Genomic DNA, 17,500 nt, shown 5'->3' with positions numbered 1-17,500 from the left:
GACCAAGTCTTTAAAATATTTTCTTGGATTTTCAAATTCTATTTGAGTTTTGTCTCTCTTCGAATTAAAAATGTCGAGCAAAGCGAGACCAGCTTGCTAGTAAATAAATACAATTTTAAAAATAGAGGCAGCTCACTGGTAAGTGTTGCTATTTGAGTTATTTTTTAACAGGCCAGCGGGCGACTCATCTGGTCCTTACGGGCGACCTGGTGCTGATGTAAACAAACTAGGTTGAGTTCAAGGACCGCCAAAATTAGTAGGACAAAACGGCGCTGGCCAAATACTCGAATCAGTGAAGCATGTTTGATACGAACAGTGTGCTTTATAACAATTAGGGAGGTTTGTGTCATGTTTGTCCTCCTCCAGAAACCAAATCAAAACAAAAAATATGTTTTTCCCCCCTCATCATTTCCATTTTTCATATATTTTTGAAAAAGCTCCAGAGAGCCAAAGAGCTCCAGAGCCTGCTTTATTCAAACAGCCTCAGAATAAAATAATCTGGGGACGATGGGGCCACAGAAAGCCAAAGAAAAAGCCCGCTGCTTGCCAAACCGAGCCGGAAAAATGTGTCGGGTGTAACAATCTGATTGAACCACATCCTCAATCGGGTCGCTTTTTGTTCCGCCTTTTCCCCCTCTAACCATGCCAAAAACGGGCCGCCTCTCAGGGGTCGGGATTGAGCGGGCTGTGATCAGCAGGATTATGGAGACAACCGAGGGTCATCCAAGCTCGCCGACTGAATGTAAACACAATTGCGACTCCGCGAGACGCACGTCTTCAACTGAGCGCGTGCACCTGAGTGAACCGGCGCAGGAAACGGGGGGAAAAAACTGACGGCGTCGGATTTGCGCCGAGCTCATCGGAAGTTCACGGGCGCGTCAGCAGGATGTTGTCCAAATGTTTCCTCAGCAAAATATTGTCTGAATTAATGAGGCCCGGCGGAGCTGGCCCGAACTATTATTGTTTTTTTGCATTCTGACCCACCTGCAGAACCACGTGGATCCTCTCCATGGTCTCGCTGGCTTTTAAAGGTGCGTCCTTCCATGACCTGACGAAAAGGGGACAATCTCCTTCCTCGGGCGCCTCTGACCTGCTCCTGGCTAGACGAGCTTTGAGAAAAACAAAACAAAAAAAAAACATAGGCTTTACTACAGATGCTAAAATAAAGCTTAGTGGTCATTAATATATCTAGCAAATATATTTCTCGGACTCTCGCTACTGTGTTGGATCCACTTTGGACTGGACTCTCACAGTATCATCCATTGCTCTCGGTCCCCTAGGGAGGGGGGTCCTCTCCAAGGTTTCTCATAGTCATCATTGTCACTGTAACCGACGTCCCACTGGAGTGAGTTTTTCCTTGCCATTATGTGGGCTCTACCCAGGATGTCGTTGTGGTTTGTGCAGCCCTTTGAGACACTGGTGATTTAGGGCTATATAAATAAACATTGATTGATTGACTGAGATTTAACTCACTTTTCTTACAAAAGTGAGTTAAAACGTTTTTTTTAACCTATTTTCAATTGAATAGACTGCAAAGACAAGATATTTAATGTTCCAACTGAGAAACTTGTTTTTTTTAGCAAATAATTAACTTAGAATTTAATGGCAGACACACATTGCAAAAAAAGTTGACACAGGTGCATTTTTACCACTGTGTTACATGGCCTTTCCTTTTAACAACACTCAGTAAACATTTGGGAACTGAGGAGACACATTTTTGAAGCTTTTTCAGGAAGAATTCTTTCACATTCTTGCTTGATGTACAGCATAAGTTGTGTTTTTTTAGGCTTCATATTAAGCTACACATTTTTTTTTAAATGGGAGACAAGTCTGGACTACAGGCAGGCCAGCCTAGTACCTGCACTCTTTTACTATGAAGCCACACTGTTGTAACACGTGGCTTGGCATTGTCTTGATGAAATAAGCAGGGGCGTCCATGATAAAGTTGCTTGGATGGCTCCAAAACCTGTATGTACCTTCACAGATGTGTAAGTTACCCATGCCTTGAGCACTAATACACCCCCATACCATCACAGATGCTGGCTTTTGAACTTTGCGCCTAGAACAATCCGGATGTTTTTTTTCCTGTTTGGTCCTGACGACACCACATCCACAGTTTCCAAAAACCATGTGAAATGTGGACTCGTCAGACCACACAACACTATTTTACTCCTGCATCAGCCCATCTTCGATGAGCTCGGGCCCAGCAAAGCTGGCGACGTTTCTGGGTGTTGTTGATAAATGGCTTTGTATAGTTTTAACTTGCACTTACAGATGTAGCGACCAACTGTAGTTTTTATAAATGGTTGATTTATATAGGCTAGTAAGGTAAAGTGTTGTACCCGACAAGTTTCGGCTACGTTGCTTCTGCAGCCTTTATCAAAGAGGCGGTTGAAATCAGGAAGCGTTTCCCAAAGACTGATTTCAACCGCCTGTTTGATGAAAGCTGCAGAAGCAAGGTAGCCAAAATTGTCAGGTACAACACTTTACCTTACTAGCCTATATAAATCGACCATTTATAAATACACGTCAGTAGGCTAAATGAACCTCTTCAACATACCAACTGTAGTTACTGACAGTGGTTTTCTGAAGTGTTCCTGAGCTCATGTGGTGATATCCTTTACACACTGAAGTCGCTTTTTGATACGGTACTGCCTGAGGAATCGAAGGTCCGTAATATCTCCGCCTACATGCAAGGATTTCTCCAGATTCTCTAAACCTTTCGATGATATTACGGATTGTAGACGGTGAAATCCGTAAATTCCTTGCAATAGCTGGTTGAGAAATGTTGTTCTTAAACTGTTCGACAATTTGCTCACGCATTTGTTCACAAAGTGGTGACCCTCGCCCCGTTCTTGCTTTTATACCCGATCAGCCTGTTCACCTGTGGGATGTTTCAAGTAAGTGTTTGATGAGCATTCCTCAACTTTCTCTGTCTTTTTTGCCACTCGCGCCAGCTTTTTTGAAACATGTTGCAGACATCAAATTCCAAATGATATAATATTAGCAAAAAATAACAAAGCCTTCCAGTTCCAACATTAAATATCTTGTCTTTGCAGTCAATTGAATAGAAGTTGAGAAGGATTTGCAAATCATTGTATTCTGTTTTTATTTACCATTTACACAACGTGCTAACTTCACTGGTTGTGAGCAGATCTGCTGGGTCAAAAGTATACATTCAGCAATGTTCATATTTGCTTTAGGGCAAGTTTCACGGCAAGAAGGCGCTTTTGGTAGCCATCCCATTTTTAGCACCAGTTCCATTGGCAGCAAAACAGGCCCAGAACATAATACTACCCCACCATGCTTGACGGTAGGTGTGGTGTTCCTGGGATTAAAGGCCTCACCTTGTCTCCTTCAAACATATTGCTGGGTATTGTGGCCAAACAGCTTCATTTTTGTTTGATCTGACATCACAGGGACAAAGATAAGACCTTCTGAATATAGTTCTGTGGTCGGATGAAACAAAAATGGAGCTGTTTGGCCACAATACCCAGCAATATGTCTGGAGGAGAAAAGGTGAGGCCTTTAATCCCAGGAACACCACACCTACCGTAAAGCATGGTGGTGGTAGTATTAGGCTCTGGGCTTGTTTAGCTGCCAATGGAACTGGTGCTTTACAGAGACTAAATGGGACCTCCAAATTCTTCAGGACAACCTGAAGAAGGGGGAAAGACGCCTGGACACTGTACAAGTTGTACAGTGTCCAGGCGTCTCTCCTCAAATTGAGCCGAAATATATTCTGTCTCTGTTTATTTCCTTGCTTCTGTTTAGGAGGGACGCCTGGACACTGTACAAGAGTACAGTGACCAGGCCTCTCTCCTCAAATTGACCCAAATTGAATTCTTCCATCTATCTTCTTCCGCTTATCCGAGGTCAGGTCGCGGGGGCAACAGCTTAGGCAGGGAAACCCAGATTTCCCTCTCCCCAGCCACTTTGTCTAGCTCTTCCCGGTGGATCCCGAGGCGTTCCCAGGCCAGCCGGGAGACAGTCTTCCCAACGTGTCCTGGGTCTTCCCCGTGGCCTCGTACCGGTTGGACGTGCCCTAAACACCTCCCTAGGGAGGCGTTCGGGTGGCATCCTGACCAGATGCCCGAACCACCTCATCTGGCTCCTCTCGATGTGAAGGAGCAGCGGCTTTACTTTGAGTTCCTCCCGGATGGCAGAGCTTCTCACCCTATCTCTAAGGGAGAGCCCCGCCACACGGCGGAGGAAACTCATTTTGGCCGCTTGTACCCGTGATCTTATCCTTTCGGTCATGACCCAAAGCTCATGACCATAGGTGAGGATGGGAACGTAGATCTACCGGTAAATTGAGAGCTTTGCCTTCCGGCTCAGCTCCTTCTTCACCACAACGGATCGGTACAACGTCCGCATTACTGAAGACGCCGCACCGATCCGCCTGTCGATCTCACGATCCACTTTTCCCTCACTCGTGAACAAGACTCCGAGGTACTTGAACTCCTCCACTTGGGGCAGGGTCTCCTCCCCAACCCGGAGATGGCATTCCACCCTTTTCCGGGCGAGAACCATGGACTCGGACTTGGAGGTGCTGATTCTCATTCCGGTCGCTTCACACTCGGCTGTGAACCGATCTAGCGAGAGCTGAAGATCCCGGTCAGATGAAGCCATCAGGACCACATCATCTGCAAAAAGCAGAGACCTAATCCCGTGGCCACCAAACCGGATCCCCTCAACGCCTTGACTGCGCCTAGAAATTCTGTCCATAAAAGTTATGAACAGAATCGGTGACAAAGGACAGCCTTGGCGGAGTCCAACCCTCACTGGAAATGTGACTTACTGCCGGCAATGCGGACCAAGCTCTGGCACTGATCGTACGGGGAACGGACCGCCACAATAAGACAGTCCGATACCCCATACTCTCTGAGCACTCCCCACAGGACTTCCCGAGGGACACGGTCGAATGCCTCCTCCAAGTCCACAAAGCACATTTAGACTGGTTGGGCAAACTCCAAGAACCCTGCCGAGAGTATAGAGCTGGTCCACAGTTCCACGACCAGGACAAAAACCCTACTGTTCCTCCTGAATCCGAGGTTCGACTATCCGGCGTAGCCTCCTCTCCAATTGAATTCTGTCTCTGTTTATTTCCTTGCTTCTTCTCTATCTTCTTGTTATGGGACATTCATCCTCCGCTGTTGCCATTTCTAATATAAAGTAGTGTAAAGTTCTTACTTATATCCGTCAGTAGACTCGCCATGAAAGCGCTAAAACATACCGGTGTAGTGAGTTTCCATTATTCACCCAAGTAACTTGGCCCGCGGGCCACGTGTCTGAGACCCCTGCTTTAAAATAAATCATTTCAATTGACAGGTGTGTCCATGAAGGGTCAGCAGTCCGGACTTTTGACGCAGAACAATTCAATTCAATTTGGAGCCAAGAGAGACTTTCTTATCTCCTGGCAGCTGCGGTCCGATGGAGCCAAAAAAGGGGAACGGGAGGGTTAACACAGAGGGGCCCGGCGGGCCACCAAACCCCGATAGTGACGGCGATAAACTAATCACTCCAGATAAGAAGTCATAAGCTGGTTACACTTCACAAAAGTCAGCCCTCGCTGAGCCACAAACACGAGGGGGAAGAAGACGGAGATGAGAGCGAGGCTTAAGCGACGGCGTCATAAAGCCTGGCGTTTCGGACGCCGCCAGCGAGGGGGGAAAAAGTCGCCACGCGGCTCGGAAAAAAGCGGGCCAGGACGTGAGGAATGTCGCACGCCTTCAGAGGGAATTAGCGTAAAATGTTGAGAGAAAAAACAAAAAAAAGATCTTTAAAGAAACTTGTATTGCCTTTTTTGTTTGAACGTTAGTCAACACGACCATATATGGGCATGCAATGTATGTGGTTGTGTAAGCCAGGGGTGTCCAAACTTTTTCCACCGAGGGCCACACGCTGAATAATCAAAGCATGTTGATATTTTTTTTTATTTTAAAAAAACAATATATGTATAAAAAAATATACATTTTGGCCTCCACTCAGTTTTGATCCCAAGGGGATAATATTACATATTACACAAAATATGTAATATTTTCTCTCGATAACATCTTTAAGTGGAATATTTGAGATTATATAATAATTGGAGCCTTAAAAATGTAAATATTTCATAACATTCATTAACCCCCCAAAGGGTTTTGATCCAAATAAATATTGAAAATGTGTCATTATTTAGTATTATTATTATTCAAGATTTGAATCAATACTTTTTTTGTTAAAGAAAACCTAGTTTTTTATGGGAGAAAACACAAAATATATAATATTTTCCCCCCAATAACATTTTTAAGTGGAATATTTGAGATTATATAATAATTGCTTAAAAATGTAAATATTTCATAACACTCATTAACCCCCCTGAAAGGGTTTGGGTTAAAAAAAACAAAAACGTAAAAAATGTGTCATTTAGTATTATTATAAATATTATTATTGGAGGTTTAAATCATTGCTTTCTTTGTTAAAGAAAACCTTTTTTTTATGGGAGAAAACACAAAGGTTTTGATCCCAGGGGATCAAAACTGGGAGAAAACACAAAATATGCAATATTTTCCCCCTGATAACATTTTTGAGTGGAATATTTGAGATTATATAATAATTGGAGCCTTAAAAATGTAAATATTTCATAATATTCATTAACCCCCCAAAGGGGTTTGGTCCAAAAAAATATAAAAAATGTGTCATTATTTAGTATTATTATTAATATTATTATTCAAGGTTTAAATCAATGCTTTCTTTGTCAAAGAAAACCTAGTTTTTTATGGGAGAAAACACAAAATATGCAATATTTTCCCCCCGATAACATTTTTAAGTTGAATATTTGAGATTATATAACAATTGGAGCCTTAAAAATGGAAATATTTCATAAGATTCATTAAACCTCCCCCCCTCCAAAGGGTTTAGGTTAAAAAAAAAACATAAAAAATGTGTCATTATTTAGTATTATTATAAATATTATTATTCAAGGTTTAAATCATTGCTTTCTTTGTTAAAGAAAACCTAGTTTTTTATGGGAGAAAACACAAAATATGCAATATTTTCCCCCCAATAACATTTTTAGGTGGAATATTTGAGATTATATAATAATTGCTTAAAAATGTAAATATTTCATAACACTCATTAACTCCCCCGAAAGGGTTTAGGTAAAAAAAAAAAACGTAAAAAATGTGTCATTTAGTATTATTATAAATATCATTATTGGAGGTTTAAATCATTGCTTTCTTTGTTAAAGAAAACCTTTTTTTTTATGGGAGAAAACACAAAGGTTTTGATCCCAGGGGATCAAAACTGGAAGAAAACACAAAATATGCAATATTTTCCCCCTGATAAAATTTTTAGGTGGAATATTTGAGATTATATAATAATTGCTTAAAAATATAAATATTTCATAACACTCATTAACTCCCCCGAAAGGGTTTAGGTAAAAAAAAAACATTAAAAATGTGTCATTTAGTATTATTATAAATATTATTATTCAAGGTTTAAATCATTGCTTTTTTTGTTAAAGAAAACCTTTTTTTTTATGGGAGAAAACACAAAATATGCAATATTTTCCCCCCGATAACATTTTTAAGTGGAATATTTGAGATTATATAATAATTGGAGCCTTATAAATGTAAATATTTCATAACATTCATTAACCCCCCAAAGGGTTTTGGTCCAAAAAAATATTAAAAATGTGTCAATATTTAGTATTATTATTAATATTATTATTCAAGGTTTAAATCATTGCTTTCTTTGTTAAAGAAAACCTATTTTCTTTAACAAAGAAAGCAATGATTTTAAGCAAAAAAAACTATTTTTTTATGGGAGAAAACACAAAATATGCAATATTTCCCCCCCCCCGATAACATTTTTAAGTGGAATATTTGAGATTATATAATAATTGGAGCTTTAAAAATTTAAATATTTTCATAACATTCAGCGACGCCACAATCGAGATCCGGTACTTGGATGGCACACCCGGATACGATTAATGAATCCTCCCGCACTGTTTAAAAGGGCGGCAGCCGAGAACGTCGGAGAGAGAGGTGGCGAGACGACAGAACGAGACGAAGCGCATGCAACCCGGAAGAAAGCGAGGGAGACGACGCGGGCGACTGAAAAGCAACCCAAAAAAGACTTTTCTTATTGGAAAATAAAGAAAGTCAAAACTGCTCAGTCATGTCCTTCCTTGGTGGTCCCTGGAACCCGCACAACACATCTTTAGTCTATGTTTGAGTCCCTTTTTGTGTTTTGATTATTTTTTTGGACTCTTCCTTGTTTGTATTTGTCCCCATGGCGACTTCATTTGCTCCACCTGCACCTACTTTCTGACGCACACCTGTTTTTGATTATTGTTTTAGTATTTAAACCGACCTGCTACCATAGTTCTGTCTGGATGTTTTGTTTGCGCCATGCAACAGTTACGTTTGGTATTCCTGTTTTGTTTTTACCTTGCTAATTCCTGTCTTAGCTTCCGCCCGCTCGGCACGCGCTACTTTGGACACTTTGAACTCTACTCTTGCTAACATTAGCATTTAGCTTCCGGTGTGTAGGCACGCCTTTTCTTTGCCTTTTGTCAAATGTTATTTTGTCATTTTTATATTAAAACAAGTTCTTACCTGCTATCACGTCTTGTCCCAGTCCTGTAGCATCCTGGGGTGGCAACTTTGCGCAACAAAATGCGTCCCAAACGCAACAAAGTTGTTAACATATGTTTTTATGAAACCTGTTTTTTTGGCTGCACTCTTGCAAAATTGATTTTAATCTCACCGAGTTTATTATCTTCGCTAAACAAGTAAAAAAAATCAATGAAAAATGAATAAATGTTGGACGGAGTATTAAATTTGATCTAAAGGGTTGGGATATTCACGAACTAACCAAATGTATTGACTGGCTCATTAACGTGAACGCTGGGTTTGGTTTTATTTGAGGCGTGACAGAGATGAAACATTCACATTCATTTCAAACTTTAAGCCAATTTAGGCAGAAACAGTGGCAGCTTTACAAAATCCGGAGGCACACCACCAGCAGAAATCATTCAAAAATTAAACTCAGTTGACAGTAAAAAGTCGTCGTCGCAATCGTTGGATACGACTTTAAAGCATAACCAAGCGTGCATCAATATAGTTCTTGTCTCAAAGTAAGTGAACTGTCACCACCTGTCACATACCGCCCTGACTTTTTTGGAGTTTTTTGATGTTTTCCTGTGTCTTGCGCTAGTTTTTTAATGGCTTTTTCTCGTTTTTCGGTATTTTTCTGTAGCAGTTTCATGTCTTCCTTTGAGCGATATTTCCCACATCTACTTTGTTTTAGCAATCATGAATATTTCAGTTGTTTTTATCCTTCTTTGTGTGCACATTGTCGATCGTCATGTCATGCTGGGATGTACATTGTGGACGCCGTCTTTCCTCCACAGTAAGTCTTTGCTGTCGTCCAGCATTCTGTTTTTGTTTACTTTGTAGGAAGTTCAGTTTTAGTGTCGTTCTGCATAGCCTTCCCTAAGCTTTATTGCAGTTACCTTATTAAGAGCAGTTACCTATTGCTAATTTTTGGTTTAAGCATCAGACCATACAACCTTGGGGTGGGGCGGAGGGCGTGGTTAAGAGGGGAGTATATTTACAGCTAAAAAAGTGCGGATTGGATTTTAACGTATTTGAAACATGACATAAAAAACATACCGTATATTTATTTATTATAAATATCATTGGGACGGTGTGGCGCAGTGGGAGAGTGGCCGTGCGCAACCCGAGGGTCCCTGGTTCAATCCCCACCTAGTATCAACCTCGTCATGTCCGTTGTGGCCTGAGCAAGACACTTCACCCTTTTTCCTGATGGGTGCTGGTTAGCGCCTTGCATGGCAGCTCCCTCCATTAGTGTGTGAATGTGTGTGTGAATGGGTAAATGTGGAAGTAGTGTCAAAGCGCTTTGAGTATCTTGAAGGTAGAAAAACGCTATACAAGTACAACCCATTAATTATTTATTATTTAATAATAATAACAGAGTTAAAGGTAAATTGAACAAATTGGCTATATCTGGCAATTCATTTAAGTGTGTATCAAACTGGTAGCCCTTCGCATTAATCAGTACCCAAGAGGTAGCTCTTGGTTTCAAAAAGGTTGGTGACCCCTGCCGTAGATGTTATCGTCACATATGCATGTACAGTAGATGGCAGTATTGTCCTGTTTAAGAGTGTCACAACATTGCTGTTTACGGCAGAAGAAAATGTGACTGCTGTTGTTGTGTGTTGTGGGAGGACGTTCATGAAACTGCCTAACAATAAACCCACATAAGAAACCAAGAACTGTTTATATTGTGGGAAAGCGGACGTGAAAACAGGCGGTCCTCACTCAGGTCCGCATGGAGCTGGAGGGGCGTGGAGATTTCGGGAGATTTTCGGGAGAAAATTTGTCCCAGGAGGTTTACGGGAGAGGCGCTGAATTTCGGGAGTCCCCCCGGAAAATCCGGGAAGGTTGGCAAGTATGCATTAGACACCTTCACCCTGCCTTCCGCTGTTTCCGACATCTACAAAGCAAATATCTACCGGCTTCCACCCACTGATATGCTTACACGGTTACTCTGCCGAGCTCTAGACAGCACAACACTCAACAACATCATCATTTGCAGACTATAGTTACTGGTTTGCAAAAATATTTTTAACCCCAGAATGTATCGCCGCAGCACAGTGGTTGGAAAAACACTGGTTTACAGGATCAAAAGAGAGTATCTTAGAGGATAAACACGTAGCCCGTCAGGATAAGGATCCTATTGTTTGAGAACGTTGTGAACAATGACAGTTATGTTTGATTACCAAAGACCCCCCACTGTGTTGTTGCAAAAAGCCGTGATGTTGCGCTGCCACTGCGCCCTGCGTGTGTTTCCGTCATTCACCCACCCCTTTTCTGCCTTTTTATTTATTGTGCATGTTAAACAGGACCCGGTGCATGCTAATTGGAAAGTTAACTTTGTTGACTTAAAAAGGAGAATCCAGGGGATTTTCTTTGCTGCTGCCCAAGCGAGATTAGCTCACCCGGGCAATAACAAATACTAATTGAATAATTAACATTTTATGGTGTTTACAAATTGCTCCGTCGGACGTGGCTCAAGAAAAAAAAAAGGGGGCGGGGGGACTTGGAGGAAAGACTCGCCGCAATACACAAGTATGGTGGTTAGCTGTAGTTCCCTTTTTATAAGGTTTTCGAAAGATGGTTGTAGTGCTTCTAGAATAGAATAACATTTTATGTGTCATTATTACAGTGAACCGGCTCAAAGAACAATTAAATTCGAGCAGATCCGATACGGTGCATACACAATAATGAAGTATTATAATAGTAAAAAAAAAAAAAAGGATAAAAAAAAAAAAAGATATGTATTTATATATATATGCGTAGCGGGGGGTGTATATTGTAGCATCCCGGAAGAGTTAGTGCTGCAAGGGATTCTGGGTATTTGTTCTGTTGTTGTTTATGTTGTGTTATGGTGCGGATGTTCTCCCGAAATGTGTTTGTCATTTTTGTTCACAGTGTGGCGCATATTTGTAACAGTGTTAAAGTTCTTTATATGGCCACCTTCAGTGTGACCTGTGTAGCTGTTGACCGAGTATGTCAACCCTAATTAGTCTGCTGACATATGCAGTAACATATTGAGTCATTTATTTACCTATTATTTTGTCAACACTATTAAAGGACAAGCGGTAGAAAATGAATTAGTCATCTACTTGTTCATTTAATGTTAATAGCTGCTTATTTTCTCTATTTATATGTTCTGTTAAAATGTAATAATCACTTATTCTTTTGTTGTTTGGATACTTTACATTAGCTTTGGATGATACCACATATTAGGGTATCAATCCAATACCAAGTAGTTACAGGATCATACATTGGTCATATTCAAAGTCCTCATGTGTCCAGGGACATATTTCTTGACTTTACAAACATAATACAAAAAATATGTGATGTTAAAAAATATCGATGTAAACATAGTATCGACTAGATACACTCCTGTACTTGGTATCATTACAGTAGATGTCAGGTGTATCTCAACCCATGGCGTTTGTTTACATTTTGATGCCGGTGAGCTACGGTGTGTAGTGAAGCTTGTTTAGCTATTCCTCGTCCTGCGGTGATAATGGTACTTGTAAGAAACATACTTTGTCGCCATGGAGATACGGATTACTGATTTAGAAGTAGCAAAAACACTGCAGACGGAGATTGGACGTTAGCCGCTAGCTAGTTTTTAAGCCAAAATGCGTCCAATCTCCAATTTCTGTCTACACACTGTCTGCTTGTAAGTACTCTGTGATTGTGCACTGCTAGTAAATACAATTTTAAAAATAGAGGCAGCTCACTGGTAAGTGCTGCTATTTGAGCTATTTTTAGAACAGGCCAGCGGGCGACTCATCTGGTCCTTACGGGCGACCTGGTGCCCGCGGGCACCGCGTTGGTGACCCCTGTTTTAGAGTAAACATTGCAACATTTTCTTGTCACATTTCACCTGTTTGCTCTTTTATACCACTTTTTCAGTTTTTTTATTTTTTTAATCGTATTTTTAGAATGTGCTTAGGGCCGTTAAAAAATTACCCGCGGAATGCAAATAGAATAGAAAGTACTTGGGGAAATTCAGCAACACAGTTCACTCACAATAAACAATAATAATAATAAATAATATATTATATATATATAATACATGAACAATATAAATATATTCTACATATATTCTACATTTAAGTGCAGTCAAGGAACATATGCATTATACAGTCTGATGGCTGTCGGTATGAAGGACCTCCTGTGTCGTTCTGTGTTACATTTTGGGAGTCTGAGCCTTCCACTGAACGTGCTCATTCTCTCCGCAAGGTCCGAGTGTAGTGGGTGAGGAGTTTTGCTAGACTTCTCCTCTCTGACACCACCGCCAGAGTCCAGCTCCACTCCCACCACGTTACTGGCCTTCTCTACCAATTTGTCCAGTCTGTTTGCGTCCCTCCCTCTCAGCCCGCCGCCCCAGCAAGCCACGGCGTACAAGAAAGCGCTCGCCACCACCGACTCGTAGAAAATCTGGCAAATGGGCCCTGGGCCGCACTTTGGACACCCCTGGTCCATCCTTACTATCAACCTACGAACCTGACATTTCCCAGCAGTCTCGAATGCAGCACGAGCTTCCTTTTCCACCTCATCAATAGTCATTTCCAATCCTTCCTTTCTCCTCGCCCGCTGCATTGATTGTTTATCATTTAGAGCCCACACAATCTCGTGTTGTGATCCGATGGTCGGATCATCACCATATTGTTATTTTTGTTCCATTTTTATATCACTCTGCGGTTTGACATACTTAGTTCCTGTTTCGTTCGTTTCCATGGTCACTCATTAGTTTCAGCTGCTACTCTCTTTTCCAGCACACCTGTCTTTACTAATCACCACCTGTTTATAAGCCAGCGTTTTCTGTTCACTGATTGTCGGATCTTAGTTTTGTTCACATACATCTGTTTACGACTTGTCTCTCACTCTCGTTTTCGCTAGCTCTCACGCTAAGCTTTATTTTTATTCCTAGCTTTCACGCTAGTTGTTTTGTATTTCCTTTTGGTGCCCTTGTGCTTCGGTTTGTTTGTCCTAGCTTTCCATGCTAGCGCTTTTATTTGCCTTTTCTATTTGTATCAGTATTTTTGTTCATAGCTCCTTTTGTTTAATAAATCCCTTAGTTCTTACCTTTTTGCTGTGTTCTTGCTGACGCATCCACGGAGGACCGAATCCGGCATTACAATGCCACACAAGCGTAACAGTAAGATCCGACCAAAGAATGGTTCCTTCGCGTCTGGCAACCACGAGGACGCCTTCGATGAAGGTACATGGATTATGTTTCGGGCGATGGAGGCAGAGACTCTCCGATGCAACCCGGATGAAAGTATCATGTGGGGTCCGGATGGAACCCTGATCCCCATCGATGTTTCCCGGTCCGGTGAGTTTCCCTCCCGCAGCGCTCGCGCTCGTCCGCGTAGGCGGAAGCCGCGAACGATGGCTTCGTCCCGTGACAGTGACTTTCCCACTCCATGCCTCCCTCCTCATAAACACAGCAACCTACAGTCCGCATACAAAACCCCTACACCATTGTTTGGGGACCCAATAACACACTTTGCTAACAGTTTTACCGACTGGGCAAATTCTCAACTTGTGTCCCGCGCAGATGACGTCATTTCGTCGACGCCTCCCGGTAACGCAAACCCGTCCTCCGTTGATGACATCATCAATGAGGAATTTTTTTTGGAAGATTCTCTTTCTCATCCATTTTCAAATGACAATAACATTAATAATAAAATACAGAATTTCCAGGACATTTTTGCTTTTTATTATTCTGGTAAATCCCAACCATCTGCTTTTTCAACTCCACCTGTAAAACCTCATTCCCAGCCCAAGTCCAAGGTTTTTTCTCCCTTTTCAAAGGGACACTCTGGACAATATAGAGGGGAGGAGTCTGCCCGCCTCCAAACCTCCCACCACCCTCCCTTATGGTCAGTCCCTGACCACAGGGAACGGGTCTGGGATTCCCGTCTGGAGGGGGGGGCTATGGCCTATAGCTGTGTTGCGGAGGTAGCGCAGACGCTACCATTTCTTAAAACTGTCAAACCGCAACCTCCTATGAGGCCACCCTTACCTGTTTTTCGGCCCGTTAAACCGCTAGCTCCTCCTAGGCCGCCGCCACCTGTATTCCGCTTAGCTCTTCCTCGTAGACCTCCTCCACCTGTGTTTCCCCCGGCCAAGTCTCAACGGCCTTGTAGACCTCCTCCACCTGTTTTTCCCCCGGCCAAGTCTCAACGGCCTTGTAGACCTCCTCCACCTGTGTTTCCCCCGGTCAAATCACAACGACCAAGTAGACCTCCTCCACCGGTGTTCAGACTTGCGAGGTCATTACCTCCAGCACGTCCTCCACCACCGATGTTCGGCACTGTCCCTAACCTGGTTTTTACACCAAAAGTAGACTCTCGCCTGGTTTTCACACCAGAAGAGGTTCCTAACCTTGTTCCCACACCAGCTTCGGTCTCTCGCCTGGTTCACACACCAGCACCGAATCCTAGTCTGGTTCTCACGCCAGCAATCGACTCTTTCCTGGTCCTCGCACCAGCACCTGTTCCTAAGCTGGAACCCACTCCAGCACCAGCCTTAAAGCTGGAACCCAGTCCAGCATTAGCTCCAAAGCTGGAGCACACTCTATCACCAGCTCCAGAGCTGGAGCCCACTCCAGCACCAGCTCCAAAGCTGGAGTTCGCACCAGCTCTTAAGTTGGAACCCACTCCAACACCTGCGTCGACAACTGCGGTTTCCACGCCGACTACTACGCCTTCTTCCACGACGGCGACGACTACGCCGACCTCCACGACGGCGACGACTACGCCATACTCCACGACGCCGCCTTCTTCGGCTGCAGCACCTGCACCTCGGCTACAGCCAACGCCTCCTCCTCGGCTGAAGCCAACGCCTCCTCCTCGGCTGAAGCCAGCGCCTGCTCCTCGGCTGAAGCCAGCGCCTGCTCCTCGGCTGAAGCCAGCGCCTGCTCCTCGGCTGAAGCCAGCGCCTGCTCCTCGGCTGAAGCCAGCGCCTGCTCCTCGGCTGAAGCCAGCGCCTGCTCCTCGGCTGAAGCCAGCGCCTGCTCCTCGGCTGAAGCCAGCGCCTGCTCCTCGGCTGAAGCCAGCGCCTGCTCCTCGACTGAAGCCTGCGCCTGCTCCTCGACTGAAGCCTGCGCCTGCTCCTCGACTGAAGCCTGCGCCTGCTCCTCGACTGAAGCCTGCGCCTGCTCCTCGACTGAAGCCTGCGCCTGCACCTGCTCCTCGGCTGAAGCCTGCGCCTGCTCCTCCGCCGGCCTCTGCACCTGCTTCGGCTGCAGCCCCCGCACCTTCGTCTGCTGCTGCCAAGCCTCCTCCACGTCTGCCACAGGTGTGGCCTCTGCGAGGTCGTCCGCCTCGCCGTGCACCTCATCCTGCAAGGCGGCCACTGATGTGGCCTTTTCAAGGTCGGCCGCCAAAACTTTTTCGGCAGCGGCGTTCCATCCGCCGCCGCCACATTGCTATTCCTCGGTGGATTCGGGGACACGCGACCTGGTGACCCTCCGCCCTCCCTTCTTCTGCGGATTTTCTTGTTGTGGGGAGGGGGTTCTAGTTTTTCTTTGCATTCTTTGTTGTATTTTTTTTTTTTGGACATCTGGTATCTGTCTCTTTTGGGGGGGGATACTGTTGTGATCCGATGGTCGGATCATCACCATATTGTTATTTTTGTTCCATTTTTATATCACTCTGCGGTTTGACATACTTAGTTCCTGTTTCGTTCGTTTCCATGGTCACTCATTAGTTTCAGCTGCTACTCTCTTTTCCAGCACACCTGTCTTTACTAATCACCACCTGTTTATAAGCCAGCGTTTTCTGTTCACTGATTGTCGGATCTTAGTTTTGTTCACATACATCTGTTTACGACTTGTCTCTCACTCTCGTTTTCGCTAGCTCTCACGCTAAGCTTTATTTTTATTCCTAGCTTTCACGCTAGTTGTTTTGTATTTCCTTTTGGTGCCCTTGTGCTTCGGTTTGTTTGTCCTAGCTTTCCATGCTAGCGCTTTTATTTGCCTTTTCTATTTGTATCAGTATTTTTGTTCATAGCTCCTTTTGTTTAATAAATCCCTTAGTTCTTACCTTTTTGCTGTGTTCTTGCTGACGCATCCACGGAGGACCGAATCCGGCATTACAATGCCACACAAGCGTAACATCTCGTCCTGTTCCCCGCCTCCTCGCCGTTTAGCGTGCAACGAGCTCCGGCGAGCGCGGTTCATAGCAAAGCGGCCGCTCAAATGTCATCAGCATCAAGTCGGAATCTCAATCATCTCGAACGAGATGAAGGCAAAGAAAGGGGAGCGTGAGTTGCGAGTGTAGGTCTTTACGATAAAGCTGACAGCACACTTCATCGGTGAATTTCATTACACCCCTCCTTCTGCCCGCCGCAAGCCTATTGTAGATATTAACTAAAAAAAGGCGCCTGGGTGTCTTCGGGCCCGCGGCGCCGCCCGGGTTCAGGCGACATTTTTGACAGAGCGGGTCTGGAGCTTGTTGTGCGAGCGCCACGGCGACGCAGATGGGATCTATAATTGAAGGCGGCCGGCCAGTTAGCAGGCGGCTTTGGAGCGCGGAGGTACTCGCGAGCAGGAGTGTCTGCTGGAAGATGGCGTTGTCTGCTATCATAGCTGGAGGTGATGGCGCTATTAAAATGCAGAGAGACCCTACAACACCCCCCCCACTCGCCTGAGAATGTGTGATGGTGGAGAGAGGTGTCTTTGGCGTAATCCACTCTCCGACACAAACCTGAGTGCCCTCCCCCCCTTCCTCCTCATTGCCTCGCCAGAATAAATCTTTAATGGAGGTTTTATTGTCCCTGATCAGTATGCAGCAGCGTGCATGTTTATGCAGCTCCATCGCTCACAAACACACACTTATTTTGACCCACTTTGTTTGGATTTTTGGTTCCCCACAAAAGAATGGGGTGAAGATTTGGGG

At 44.0% G+C, this 17,500-nt stretch overlaps 1 protein-coding gene across 5 annotated transcripts in view; it reads right to left on the bottom strand.

Moving 5' to 3' along the window:
- dab1a (DAB adaptor protein 1a) overlaps positions 1-17,500 on the bottom strand; it is a 708,809-nt gene that overhangs the window by 590,635 nt on the left and 100,674 nt on the right. For all 5 annotated transcript variants that reach the window (XM_061888190.1, XM_061888192.1, XM_061888191.1 and 2 more), the window contains exon 3: positions 985-1,109. The gene's annotated coding sequence lies outside the window, so the exon portion shown is untranslated. The remainder of the gene's footprint in view (positions 1-984; positions 1,110-17,500) is intronic.

This window comes from Nerophis ophidion, linkage group LG26 (assembly GCF_033978795.1).
Source record: "Nerophis ophidion isolate RoL-2023_Sa linkage group LG26, RoL_Noph_v1.0, whole genome shotgun sequence".
Lineage (NCBI taxonomy): Eukaryota > Metazoa > Chordata > Actinopteri > Syngnathiformes > Syngnathidae > Nerophis > Nerophis ophidion.
Note: the sequence above shows the minus strand (reverse complement) of the source record. Positions and strands in the feature narration are given on the sequence as shown.